Source organism: Nicotiana tabacum, chromosome 11 (genome assembly GCF_000715075.1).
Source record: "Nicotiana tabacum cultivar K326 chromosome 11, ASM71507v2, whole genome shotgun sequence".
Taxonomy (NCBI): Eukaryota; Viridiplantae; Streptophyta; class Magnoliopsida; order Solanales; family Solanaceae; genus Nicotiana; species Nicotiana tabacum.
The window spans coordinates 112,720,084-112,735,300 of record NC_134090.1 but is presented as its reverse complement, the minus strand read 5'-3'; the positions used below and the strand labels follow the sequence as shown (position 1 = coordinate 112,735,300).

Genomic DNA, 15,217 nt, shown 5'->3' with positions numbered 1-15,217 from the left:
TTTGGCTGGAGAGGGGTCCGATTTTGTCCATAATTGAAAGCCAAATTTGGCTATAATTTAAATAGCCAATTTTCCCCCTATTTAATTTATAAAAATGATAGGTAATTTCTGGAAAATAATTTAAGGTGCTAAAATGATTTAAATATATAATTGACATTTTAAAAGTATGGGAAGCAATTTTATGCATATAAAATATAATTATATCTTAAGATGGGCTAACATTACAATTATATGCAATTTAGCTTAAAAAAATACTAAACATAATTGTAAAAATACATAAAAATCACATTAGCCATATTTTTATAAGTATAGCAATTAAATAAATGAATTGTCCAAACAATAATTTTGAAAATAATTATTGGGGATTTTATGGATAAAAAGGAGAGAAAATAAATCAATTTAAACTTTAAAAATATGGGGAAAATAATAAAAGCCTTGTGCATGCTTATATATATATATATGCTATTTTGAAGGCTTTATGCATATTTAAAATATATAGGTTAACAAATTGGGTATCAACACGTATTTTGGAGAAGAAGATCGGGCTGGCGTGAGGGAGATGGTGGACGTTTTTGCTGCTCTCTAATTCCTTTGTGTGTTGAAGAAGCCAGAAGGTTGCTGATCTTGGGTGTGTAGAAGATAGGAAACCGCTCGTTCATTTTTAGGTTAGGTCTAGGTTATTATGTGGGTTTAAGGGTATTGGGCACAGGGAATGGGCTAGAAGCTTGGGTCTTTATGACCAAATTTGCTTAAAATTGGCCTAATTAACTAAAAATCTATCCATCCAACATCAACTCTTGCATATTTACAAAACAAAGATAGAAATATTACCAAAATATTAATTAACCCTACTTAAGTAGAAATAATTATTAAAATAAAAGGAACCATTAAAACAAAATTATTTTTTGGTATTTTAAATTATCATACTAAAAATAAAAGAAAGATTAGATTAAAATCATCGCAAAGTTAAAATAATATTACTACCAAAATACTGATATTCTTGAAAACAAAGTGAAACTATTTTTGTATTTTCAGTTTTATTACAAAATAAAGTAAAAGAGTCATAATTAGTTGAAATAGGTATATTAGGCCTAAACTAAATATTTAAATTTTAAACTATGTAAAATCTTGGGGAGGGTCAAAAATTACATGTCTACACTAGTTGATTCTTCTTTAGCTTTTCGGATCAAGGCAGGACATGCAAAGCTTGTGACTTCAATCATGTCTTGAGCAGTCTACATCTTTTCTCCGCTTCTGCACTTTGAGTTCACTTCTTTTTCTTTTCTTCTTTTTCTTTTATTCTAGATTGGGACTTCTTCTTTTGGTTGTCTCGAACCCTGTGTCTTGATGTATAACCCTCTCAAACACCAAAACAAACAAGCGAACGAAATTTTTCTGCCCTAGTTTTCACTAGGAAAATTTCATGAATTATTTGTAACCAAAACTTTATACTACTTCATTATTGTAGGCTATCATGTGAATTAATGTGGTGTCTTTTTTTTTGGCTTTTAATAATATAAATAGTTGCTTTACTCGTTTGAAAGAATGTCTTCATATTTTTACAAACCATTATTGTTTAGTGGTTGTTATCTTGCTATAACTATTATTTACTAAATTACTTCCTATAGCAATGTTTTCAGTTGTTATATACTGTATTCGATGTATTTTTCTGTCACGATCCTAAAACCGACCCAATCGTGATGTCGCCTATCGTGAAACTAGACTAGCCGACACAAACCCCAAATCCAATCAGTATGTCATAAAAGTCATTTTAAGCTATTAATTAACAGAATCTCATAACATAAGTCTAAATAACCAGTGTGGAAGAAAATAACACAAGCCCGACATCGAGGTATCTCAAGTCACCGGCAACTACAAGATCTGTGTAACTATAAGAAAAAATATCATAGTCCAGAAATAAAATACTAGGGACAGTCTGAGTAAGGTAAGAAGGAGAAGTGCAGGGCTGCGAACGCCAAGCAGCTACTTTGCCAACTCCGAAGACCTGCTGGAACAACGATCATCACTCACTATCACAACCCGCAACACCTAGATCTGCACATAAGGTACATGGAGTAATGTGTGTACACCAACTCAGTAAGTAATAAAATTAAATGAAAGATGAGCAGTAAGAAAACAAATATTTCCACGTCATAGCACTACATCAAATACAGTAAATTTCCAAAAACAGTACATAACTCAATTATCTCGTAAAACAACTCAGTTTTGGTAAAACCTTTTATTTTAAAAACATCTTCCAATAGTTTCAAATGAGTGATGAAACACTGAGTAAAACTGATAGAAACGTAAATAGCCCTTCGAGTAGGACATGTACCATAAACCACCCCTCGGGCAAAATATCAACAGAACCAGCCCCTCGGGCTACCTCATAATCACTTGTAATCAGCCTCTCGGGCAACAACATGAATCAATAACAACCCCTTGAACAAAATCACATCACTCACACTGGGTCCACGCGCTCACTAGGGGTGTTAAGTCTCCGTAGGGGCTCCTACAACCCTAGCGCTATCACAAGCCATCTCGTGGCACAATAAATTAGGACCTTGGCCTCTCATATATAAAAAAAGAGTACAACACGATGCGCTACACAGCCCGATCCCATGATATCCTCACAACAGGGGCCCTCGGCCTCACTCAGTCAGAATTCTCTCAAGCCACTTGGGGTAACATTAAAACAGAGTGCTCAGCCCAAAATATTATTTGTAGAATCAAAATAGAGTAAATAAAACCGAGTTATGAAATCGGTAAAACATAGCATGACTTAGTGTAGATATTAAACCAAAACAGTGAGGAAGCATTAGTAAAAAATCCCTAAGGGTCCAAACAGTTGGCACGAGGCCCAAATATGGCATTCAACCCAAAACATAGTAATACTTTTCAAAACACAATAGTATCAAATAGTTTTCGATCAAATACATACGGGATGGACCAGGTCACAATCCCCAACGGTGCATGCCCCCACGCTCGTTATCCAGCGTGTGCGTCACCTCAAAATAGTAAAACAATGTAAAATCTGGGGTTTCATACCCTCAGGATAATGTTTACAATTATTACTTACCTCAAACTGGTCCAAAATCTAACCCGCAATGCCTTTGCCTCTCGACTCGGCCTCCAAATGCTCCGAATCTAACAAAAAATTAGTATATTGTCATCAATATACACTAAAGGAACAAAGCCCAAGCGAAATAATCAAATTAACTCAAAAATTTCGAAATTGGCTCAAACCCGGTCCTCGGGCCCACGCCCCAGAATCCGTTAAAAATCACAAAATGGGAAACCCATCCGCTCATGAGTCTACCCATATAAAATTCAACAAAATCTGACATCAAATTGCAATCCAAATCCCCAAAATCAACTCTCCAAATCTTCTTCTACTTTCCCCAATTTTCTTCCCAAATTCCCAAATTAAATGATATGGATCAAGACATAATCATGAGATTTAACCAAATTTTAGTGAAGAACACATACCCCAATTAATCCTCTGAAAATCCCCTCCAAAATCGCCTTCTTCCAAGCTCTCTAATGAATTTTGAAGTTTTGGACCAAAACCCTCGTTTTTTGAACTTAAACATTCTGCCCAGGCATTTCTTTCTTAGCGAACGCAACCGTCCTCTCGCATTCGCATAGACAAACTCAAATTGCCTCTCTGCTTTACTCTTCGCGAACGTGACAAATACCTCACAAACGCGAAGCTTCGCCAGCTCAAACCTTCGTGAATGTGATCCTCACCTTGCGAACGCGTAGACAAAAGACTCGGGGTCCCAACTACCTCACTCCTCTTTGCGAATGCGATACCACTCACGCGTTCGCGGTGCACTCTCTACCTTACCCTTCGCATTCACATTCACGTCATCTCCTTCGCGAACGCAATGAACAAAAACCCCTCTTCTCTCAATAACCCCTCGCGAATGCGATACACTTCTCGCGAACGCGAAAAAGGAATTCTCTACAACAAAATACCAGAAATCTGCCAACTTCTAAAGCCAAGAATTGATCCATTAACCACCCGAAACTCACGTAAGGCCCTTAGGACCTCAACCAAATATGCCAAAACATCATTAAAGCTTGTTCCAACTTTCAGAACGCTCAAAACAACATCAAAACATCAAATCACCATCGGATTCAAGCCTAAGGATTTCCAAACTTCTGAATTCCGCAAATGATGCAAAAACCTATCAAACCTCATACAAATTACCTGAAATTTCGCACACACGTCACAAATAACACAAAGCACCTACTCAAATTTCCGGAATTCCAATCCGATCCCGATATCAAGTTTTCCACTGCCAACCGGAAAACGCAAAAATTCCAATTTCGCCAATTCAATCCTAAATCTACCACGGACCTCCAAAATACATTCCGATCACGCTCCTAAGTCCAAAATCACCTTAAACGATATATGAACCATCAAAATTCACATTCGAGACCTTCTACCCATAAGTCAATAATCGGTTGACTTTTTCAACTTAAGTTTACTCAAAAGAGACTAAATGTCTCATTCCTCTAAAAAAACCACTCTGAGCCTAAACAGACCAACACGATACGATGAAATATAGCTGAACAACACATAAAGAAGCAGAAATAGGGGAAACAGGGTCGTAACTCATGAAACGACCGGCCCGGTCGTTACATTCTCCCCTTTTTAAACAAACGTTCATCCTCGAACAAGTCAAGAAACATACCTGAAACCTCAAACAGGTGTAGTTATCTTCTTCGCATCTCCCGCTTGGTCTCCCAGGTAGCCTCCTCCACGGGCCGACATCTCCACTACACTTTCACTGAAATTGTATCCTTTGATCTCAACTTTCAGACCGGCCGCTCCAAAATAGCCACTGGCTCCACATCATAAGTCAAATCACCGTCTAACTAAACCATGCTGAAATCCAAGATATAAGACGGATCACCAATATACTTCCAAAGCTTAGAAACATGAAATACCGAATGCACACGGTTTACCGTTAAAATGGTAATAACAATTAAATTTGATTATGGGACTTTAAAAATACATGATCTATTTTTATGCTAGTTGTTAAGCAGTTGATGCTATGCATATGAGACTTAGAAATGAAATGATAATTACGAATAAGGTGATAATCAAACCGATAGGTTGACAGTCGGGGCCTCGAGCTTGTCGATTCGGGGGCCTCGAGGTCCATTCCAGAGCTTGGCTGGGAGCTATCGAGGGGGGTCAAATTATGGCTAACAATTATAGTGAAATCAACGAAGGCTCTATCAGTCCTTGCTGTGTACCTTGGGAACTCCCCATTTCTATCATTATCGTAATCATCACTACCCTGAGGTCGAGTGTCGACGACCCTCGAGGGAGGATACTCGTCTGTGGCCTCGAGCCTTCGAGGTGATCTTCCGAAGTGCCTTAATGGCAAGAAACTAGACCCTTCGATTTCACTGTATACAAATAGTCCCCGCATTTCCTAGAACGAAGTGATAGGAAACAATTTTGAGCTTCCATTTCGAAGGCATCATCACCGTGATGTCATCCTATCAGAGCATTAAATGCCATGCCCAAAAAACCATGCAAGGGTCATCGTCAAACGCGACTACCGAGAAGCCCACGAACATCTATTAGTCCATCCCTTCCACTGCCCATTCAGCTCCTATAAATGCACCAATCATTTGATAGTTCTTACTTTCTCAACATCTTCAAACTCGAAAAGCTAGATCCATTACCTTTCGTATCCTGTCTTCTTACTTTCTTAGAGAAATTTCATCATCAGCATGGATAGAACCTCCAAGACGGTTACTCGGAAAGATGAGGTTGTTTCTTCATCTCGAACATCTAAAGGGAAACCCAAAGTGATACCCACATTGGGACAATGTACTCCCAATGAGCTTGACATGTCGAAGGACTTTACCATCGATAAAACTTCATCCGCACCGGGCCGATGCGAACACGTGTCCCGATAAATTAGTGTCCTGACCAACATAGGGACGGTAAAGAGAGACTACCGATGGAGGGAGGCAGTGGAGGTGGATATTCCCAGCCTTGATGAGAATATAACTGATTACAAGGCTGTCTTCTTTCATGTATATGCTTACCCAATCACTTTGGGTCCTATCGATCCTTCTAAATCCCCTCCCCCGGAGATAGATCCAGTTATCCTAGATTTTTGTAACAAATATCAAGTGACGCTTGGTCAAATCTATCCTTCTCTCTGGAGAATAGTCTTGATGCTCCGCCATTTCTCCGATGGGGTTGAGGGTGAGACCTTCACCCTCAACCATTTGATTAGGTTGTACAGTCCTCGATTTTATCGAGGTTTGATTAGGCTTCACTACCAATCCAAAAAATCATTTTACTCGAGCACCGACGAGGAGAAGGATCGAGGGTGGATGAGTAGGTTTGTTTGGGTGAAGACCTCGGACGTCATTCAGGCCAGAAGGATGAAGTGGAACACATAGCGTAAGCATTTTTTCCCTCGGACATGTTTTGTGATTTTATTTCCTTTCTTCTAGAGAAATGACCTCTTTTTGGTTTCTGCAGCTACCGCTTGGTATCCCAAAGCGGTCTCGGATCTGCCGGGATGGAACGAGCAATTGGACACCACGTTCCCATATCTTTATCGATCTTCGCCCGACCTGGCTAAGAAGCGATGGGTGGCCAAGAATCATGGTAATGTTTCCTTGCCACTTATGTCTTAGATTTATGTTTCTCCATGTATCCTTTGTGCTGATAAGTTACGGTCACTATTCTTGTGCAGGCCTTCAGAGCCCGCCAAGGGAAAGAAAAGGAAAGGTAAGCCGGTTGCCGATCCTCCTGTGGTAAAGAAACCTAAGTCACACGAGCCTCAAGACGTCACTAGGACCTCGACTTCAACTTTCGGAGCAAGCCCCGGTGCTGAGGATGAGGACGGTGATGATGATGAGGTCAAGTGTCAGTTGACACGGAGGACGATGTCAGGTGTGGGAGCCTCGCAGGTGCCTCGACCGGAGGCTACTTAATCAGGAACGGCTGACTCAGGTCGGTCCCATGAATCACAAACCCTCGAGGAGGGTATCAATGTGGTCCCCGATCCCATGACCGGATTTGGTGTTGTTTCTGCTTGGGGGACCGTTGCCTATGATCCTAAAGGGTTGTGACTCGGAGATTTTCAGGGGCAGGAGTTTCCCATCGGAGACATCGATGATATATGCGATTTCAGTTTGGTCCCTTAGTTCTCGTCGGGGGAGTTGAGGGATGCTCAGGACGTGAATACCTCCAAAGCTGGGGGTCCTATCAAGGGGGGGGGGGCGTTTGGCAACATTCTTGATGATGTTAGCAAGAATATCAATCTTGATGCTCCCGGCACCGTCAAGGCAGCGGAGAGGCTCCAACAATAGAAAATAGCTATTTTATGCATATTTCCTTTAGTCTCAAGCATTTTTCTTCATTATTCTAACTTTTTTGTTTTGCCGTAGTGTAAGGAGATGTATGATCATTCCCTTTCCAGGATTCATGAGGAGCTTTCATGCCATGAAAAGGAGCTTAAGAGGCTGACCTTGGGACTGCGAGAGTCGGAGGCTTACTCTGCTCGAAAGGAGAAATAGTCAGACGAGCTCAGGGCTGCTTTGGAGGGAGCACTTCGAGAAAAAGTTGATCTTGGTGAGCAGGTATTTTCCATGCATGAATTTGCACTTTATTCCCATAATCCGATACTAACTGTTTTACCTTTCCCCTTGCAGATCAGGCAAAGGGATTCACTGATCGGGCAAAAGAATGCGGAGATCCTCAAGCTGACGGAACGAAACGAGGTGGCGGCCTCGGAGTTGGCATCGACCAATGATCTTCTTTAAAATGCTCGAATGGAGGTTTATGCGCAGACTACGGCCAAGTCCGAGATCGAAGGAAAAGTTGCTACTTATCTGTAGGATACAGCCACGGCGAATCAAATAGCCTCTAATATATTGATAGAGGCTGAGTTGAAAATGGCTTGGGCTATCAAGCATGATAGAGCGAAGGCGAGGAGGGAAGCCTTGAAGGGGGTCAGAACTAGAGGTGGCGATCTTTCAGCTAAGATCGAGGAGTCCCGAGAGTTGGAGAGAAAGTCAGCGCTCTTGATCACTCCAGATGAGGATCCTGGAGATGGTTCGGAGGATAGTGGCAATGACGAATAGACCTTGTGTCGCTTTGCCCTTTTTTTTTCCTTTTCTCTTTCTGTGCATGTACCCTTGTAAAGACGATCCTTGTAAATATATTTTTGGCAATGCAAGAGAGTTTTTCTACTCCAAGTCTTTCAATTCATTGTATCTCGTTGCTCTTATGGAGTTATTCTTCGAATTTTAAAATTAACTCTTTGGAGCCCATTCTTGGAGTAATTGGGACCCCTGAAATCGGGTCTTATATTGAAGTTAGGTTGATAGCCTCTTTGGGGCCGATGTTTGAGACAGCAAGAAGCTCCCGAGGTGTCGATACCTCTCGACTTTCGTGGGGTAGCAGCATTCATGCGATCTGATAAAGGGAGCCCCGGGGTTACCCCGGGTAGTCCTGCCAATACATTTCCCAAGGAAAAGGTGACTTTACAATGGCCAGAATTAATTGGCCCTCTAGGTAGGCGAGTAGCCACTGTTTTGCCCCTATATATTCATTCACTTGCTTCTCCAGTGGAAATTCTACCACTCTAAGTAACTATTTCTTCCATAGGACTTGGTGCTTTGTGCTAGTTCTCCCGTCGTTTCAACTCAAAATCTTTCCCCAAATCTATATCCTCCTCCTCTTATTTTATCATAGCCATGATTGCTACATCGACACCGCCCATCAAGGAGAGGGGAGTTCTACCTCTGTTCTGCATCCGGTCGGTGGTACACTACCGGTGCCCGGTGAGCGGGCCTCGAGGTGTTTTGTCTCGAGGAGAGACTTTACGTTGGAGTGACCTCCCAACATATAAGGACATCGGGAGCATGCGTCGAGGTTCATCTCATCAGTAGGGGAGGAACACCTCGAAATGATCAGAAAAGACTATGGATGGGGAGAAAGAGTGGTGCTACAAGTACCTTCCTCTAAGGAGAGCATCATGACCTACGTTGAGGGGTTTTTGAGCCTATATACACACACGTTTACATCGGGTCCCCCCGACCAGGTCGTGATTGAGTTCTGTCGGAGATATCAGGTTACCTTGGCGCAGTCTCACCCATCCCTTTGGAAGATAGTGCAGATGATAAGATACTTTATAGATAATGTCGAGCTCGAATTTACCCTCAGTTATCTCATGAGGTTATATCGACCGCTGCGTTATTGGGGTTTGATTACTCTGCAACATCGATCCACCGGATCTCCTACTGTTGACGGTAAAGAAGACGAGGACCGAGAATGGATGAGCTGATTCGTTCGATCATGGACAATCGATATCATTCCTGGAGAGTTTCTGCCCTTTCCTGAGAAATAGAATTTCACACGTAAGTGTCAAACCTATATTTTTATCACTGTTTGGAGGCGGGATCCATAGCGACATTTCTCTATTTTATTTTTTGTAGCGACTCCTTGGTTGCCGAACGAGGTCCCTGATTTGACCGAGTGTTCTCGTAAGCTGGCATCTTGTTCGACCTATGATAAGCATCAGTGGCGTGACGTGTCCAAGGGGAGATGGGAGGCAAAGCATCATGGTAGGCATTTGGTGGCTTGTTTCCCTAGAATTGTACTTTTCTTTTTAGCATACTAGTTTAGCTGCCCGCAGGTATTGGAGTTTTTTTTCGAGATGAGGCCGTGCCCTATGGGGAGGAGGAGAGACTATTGACCTTGGGGTTGAGGGTTGATGATAAATTAAAAGGGTCTCCGGGGTGTGAGGAGTCTCGCAGCGGGGCGAGTCCTTCTCAGCGGTTCAGAAGAGGCGATTTGACTGATCATCCGGTTTCGGAGGCCTCCATTTTCGAAAGAGCATTACTCGTTTCTGCTGAGGGTACTTCGAAAGGAGAGGTGCACGTGGTGTCGCGCCCCCTTTTCCCTCCACGGAGAGAGGTCCGGGTTTCGACATTCATGGGGGGAACAACTCGTTTACTTTTGGGAATTGGGTATTTGAAGAGTTGCCACCTAACGGATTATAGTGCGTTAGGGCACCAAGAGTGATTAACTCTTGGATTAGTTTGCATTACCAGAGATTTAGGGTAAGGGCTCGAAATAATCTTGAGGGAAAGGTGTTAGGCGCCCCTCGCGGTCCAGAATGGTGGGTCCTGGCCGAACATAACTTGTAAATCAGTCCATTAACAAATAAATAGTTGAATCAAATAATTTGCAAGTAAAGCACGTTGGACGTTGTATAACTCAAACAATAAAACAAAGATTTTGAAAAAGTTGTATACATATAAAACAAAGTTTTAAACATAAGGGATTTGGGAAAGGAAGGGTCCTAGGTTGGTTAGCTTAAAGGATCACCCCATACAATGTCCTGTAAAAACTCCTCAATGAGGGGCTACACGTGACACTAGTGCGTCTTCATCATATCCCATATCTACCCTTCCCACCCCTTAGTGGTTATTAAAGCGAGCGTTGGTTAGCGATCTCTATTGTGTTTTGTTACCCGTCCCTTGTTATTGGTCCTGGAGGAAATTTAGGACCTCTACCTATAGGCAGTTCTAGACAGACCCCTAAGGTTTAAAGGTGAAAATACTAAGGCAACATGCAAGAACAAATAGGACCTTAGCACATAAGGCATAAAAGAAGCAGTTAAAGGATCAAGTTTACCTCAACAAACAACGCACATAAGCAGCACGACTCAAATAAAAATAAGGGCCGTATTGTTAAACGGTATCTTGAGACATGATAACTACATTTGATATAGTAAAAATAGTGGGCAGATTTTAAAATAGACTCTTGAGTTCCTATAGGCATGCTTTCTAATAGTAAATTAGAGCAGTACTCGAAATAATTCATTTCAGGGAAAACAAACCACTAATTAGACCAGTTTCAAAATAAACTAATCATAAACTGGATTGACTTATTTAAACTAAACCGATTTTAGATCTATAGGCAGAATTTCTTATGTTATTCTCTATAGGCATGATATCTAATTGCTAAGAGCTGATGTTAGAAACTTGTACGCATGATAACAAATGGAAACACATGTAAAAATTCGTTATAACAGAAGTTGAACTGGATCATATTCTATAAGCATGGTATCTACTTGTGAAGTTGATTTTAAGACCTACAAACATGATTTATATTATTGGAACCACTTGAGACCTAAAGGCATGATTTCTAACATGGTAAGGAAAACATAGCAAATATAGAATCCTATAGGCGTGGTTTCTACCCATATTACCCCACAAATATGTAACTACCTACCCCTTTTCACTAATTACCCCAATATTCGTTTACAAATTATTACAAACCATATGAATAAATTACATAAATAGATAAAAAGAAAAATGAGAAGTTACACTATAGGGAGACTGAAGTAGGCCCAAGTGTGTCACACCTCCATTTTCTATCCCCCGGAAGGGTATAAGGAAGTTTTTCCCAATTCAAGTGACAATCGAAACGGAATTATTTATTTAAAATTCAGAGTCTCCACTTGGGATAATTTATGGTGTCCCAAGTCACCGGTTCAAATCCCGAATCGAGGAAAGATTGACTCTGTTTTACAGTCTGCGAACACAGAAATCCGGGTAAGGAATTCTGTTAACTCGGGAGAAGGTGTTAGGCATTCCCAAGTTCCGTGGCTTTAGCACAGTCGTTCAACTGTTATTATTGGCCTATTTATGTGATATTAAAACATCTTTGAAACCTATGTGCATTTTTATTCCTTCTGAACCGCTTTTCATAATCCAAATGTTATACAACTAATTACTTGATCACACGTCGCAATTCGTGTCACGGGAACCGTACCCACGATCCACAACATGTTTATTTTAGTAACAAGATTAATTTGTGGCTGGGTCACATAAATGTACTCCCGGATTTGAGAGTTTAGGGTCACAACTACATCACGGGAACCGTACCCGTAGCTATGACAATTATTTAATTAACGCGCCTAAAGCAAACTACGAAAGTTCAAAGCTTTTTTTACACTAGTTAAGATAATTAATATGAGGGCCATAGATTATGGATTTTGTTTGAATATGGCGCACCTCAATTTGTTTAAAAAAAATTTATATTTCGCTAAGGCAAACCAAAAATACTCCTACTTATATCTAATTTAAAAAAATACTAAGTATCAAAACCACGTCACGGGAACCGTACCCGTAGTTATAACAATTTAATTACGTGCCTAAAGCAAACTACAGATGTTCATCAATTGTTCTTAAAACTAATTTGAGATTACGCGTGAAAGACCTATGATTATGGACATCCAATTGTAAAACGGAGTGTAAAATTTAACTAAAGAGAATTAACACCAGTCTTGTTCGAACAACATGCAATAAAATATACATCACTTGAATCGGCATCAAATAGCCAACACAAAGAAACAATGGACATAACAGTGAATGTGCAAAACAAAGGTAAGCGAATCCATAGACAACTCTCGTTCTTTTCTTTTAATTAAATCCATAACTTCTAACTCCCAATAAATTAGAAGACAAGTTAACTAAATCCCCATAGCCAACTCTCATTCTTTCCTTTTAATTAATTCCCTAAGTGCTTAATTCCATCTAAGACGAAGATAAGCAAAACCATTTATTTAATAGCCAAATTCATTCAAGGCTTCAATCTTGCCTTAATAATGGAGGATGGATTAATTTAGCATCAAATATAAGAAAATAATGGCAAGTACCTTAGCCCCCACTGATTCTTATTACCAAACTTTCAATGTACTGTGACCCAGAATTACTCAACCAAGTCAAGAAACATCAATCAAGTCTTCATTATCTTAAAATTCTACAAGCAAACAGTTAGAATCGAAAACCATTAAAAAACTTCTTCCTTTGGTTTACTAATTCAAAGCCAACCCTATAACTACCAATAAAGGGTTTTCCAATCTTAATACCCGGTAATTTTCAAAAAAAAAATATGAAATGAACATAATTCAAGTACCTATAAATCAATTTCTTCTATTACTCCATCTCCTTCACTAAAAGAAGATGGATTATCAAACAATTTGAGAAATTATCAGACCATCATTGCAATTACAGAAGAAAACACCCATTTTTGGTTTCCACAATAAGATTCCACAGACTCACATTAACACATTAGAGCCTATTTGAACAAATTGAGCCTACATGTTCAATACTCAATTTTAAGAGCATACCTCAAATAGTGAAACAGATTCATCACAACTTTCTCGCTTAGATGTTCTTTTGGCTGATCTTTTCTCTTTTGTTTTGGTTTTGGGCACTCAGTCGTCAATCTAGCGACTCTACCGCCCAGCAAGCAACTGAACTCGCTAATCAGAGACTAAGACGGACACGAGCTCAGTCGTGCCATAAGGAAAAGACAAAGGAAGAAGATGAAATCAGGTCAAATTTACACTCATTTGAACACTACCAAACTAATAGTAGAAGTTGAAGAAGAAGCGGACAACCAAAATAAATAAAAAAACTAAAGTGATAAGAGATCAACAAACACACAAATTACATGAAAAAATAGAAAAGGAATAAGGGAAAGACCCTGTTAATTCGGAATTCTTTCACTAATAACTAAAAATTTCAATGTTTTGCTTCATAATCCCACTGAGACAGTAACAATATCAAGTAAAAATTGCAAACCAAAATCCAAATCGCGAAAACAATAACACGGACGGAACTCAACCAACACCGGAATTCCAATCCCAAACGCAAACTCCAATATAGACTTTAATCCAACTCCATTCTTGAGAACCAGAACTCGAAAAATGCTGAATTTTTTTATTTTTATTTTTTTTTATTGCTTTTGAAATGAAGTAAAGCTAAAACAAAATCAATCAAAATCAAACTTGATTTTTCCTTTCCTCTTCAGATTCTTTTTTTTCTGTATCCCTAAAAATCAGAAGAAGAAAAATATTCGAAAATCAAAAGTAAGACTTTATATTTTTTCTTTTCTCTCCAAAAAAATTTTTGACCCCTAAAGAAAATTCTATTCCCTCTTTTTATATCTCTTACCTCCAGATTCCTCCTCTCTCTTCAAAAAAATGGATAAGGCCGTTCTGAAAACGAGCACACGATGAATGTGAGGCTCGGATTGAACGAGATCGATTTGACGCCTCTCACTCATCCAACACACGTCTTCTAGAGCCTTCTAATCGCATGAAATAGCTTGTAGACAAGCGAGTGAGGGAGTGTTATTGTCGATTTGGAATATTCTTCTGTCAGAGACCGTTGGGGTTTGGTGATGTAGAACAGGGATTGAGACGGGGTGGACATGTGCGGATTTTAGAGGTGAACTCACGTGAAACTCGAACGAGTTTGGGAGAGTTTGGGTGAGGCATACTCGGAGCTGGTGTGGGATGCCATTTTGGTTGTGATGGGATTAGGTCTATGGTTTGTTTTTTGTGTAATAAAAGGGATTATATATGAAGGGGAAACGAGGCGGGTCGCGGGAACGGGTCAGGGGTTTTTTTTGGGCTGGACCCGGGCGGGGCAAACGCGGGATTTGGGCTTAGGGGGAATTGGGTTAAATTCCCAGCCCAATTGAACAAATCTTTTCCCAAATTCGTTTTCCTTTTTTTTCTTTTTCTTTAATTAATAAAATCCTAAAATTAACTCCTAAATTAATCTAAGTTGTAAAATTAAACTAATTGCCTAGACACAGTAATTATAAAATTACTTAGTCCTAAATTAAAAGGAAAATCAATAGACTAAAATTAAAAGGTGTAAAATGAGGGTTTTTTGTGATTTTCGTTTTTAATAAAAGAAATAATTACTAATTAATTCCAAAAATGTAAAATCAAACCTAAATGCAATGCATGGTATATTTGGTATTTATTTTTTAATTTTTAATGGAAATTAAATATGCACAAAAATGCAAATAATTAATAAAATTCTACAAAAAATCCTATAAAATTGTGAAAATTGGAAAAAATTATTTTCTTATTTTTTATGGGAGTAATTCATATAGGGCAAATATCACGTACTCACAGCTATTCCTCTTTGCTCGGAAACATGAAGAGTTTTTGGGAAAAGATAAAGTGAGCGGATACGAGGATTTTTGCCCGTTTGAATACTCCATAGGAAGCATTTTTGAAAGATTTGACCGCACCTTGCTTCCGAGGTTGCCTACATATCCTTGGCTATAATAGAATCAGGTCGGTGAGTTCGGGAAGTTTCGGTAGCTGGGACTACCAGGAAGCTGTGA

General features: G+C 39.7%; 1 long non-coding RNA gene across 1 annotated transcript; it reads right to left on the bottom strand.

The window, feature by feature from the left end:
- Positions 1-1,799: 1,799 nt before the first annotated feature.
- LOC107783138 (uncharacterized) lies at positions 1,800-14,392 on the bottom strand. Its single transcript, XR_001647392.2, has 4 exons — positions 13,197-14,392; positions 4,704-4,897; positions 3,080-3,147; positions 1,800-2,055 (listed from the first exon to the last, which is right to left on the bottom strand). It is a non-coding gene; the product is annotated as an uncharacterized LOC107783138 (long non-coding RNA).
- Between the last annotated feature and the right edge of the window lie 825 nt (positions 14,393-15,217).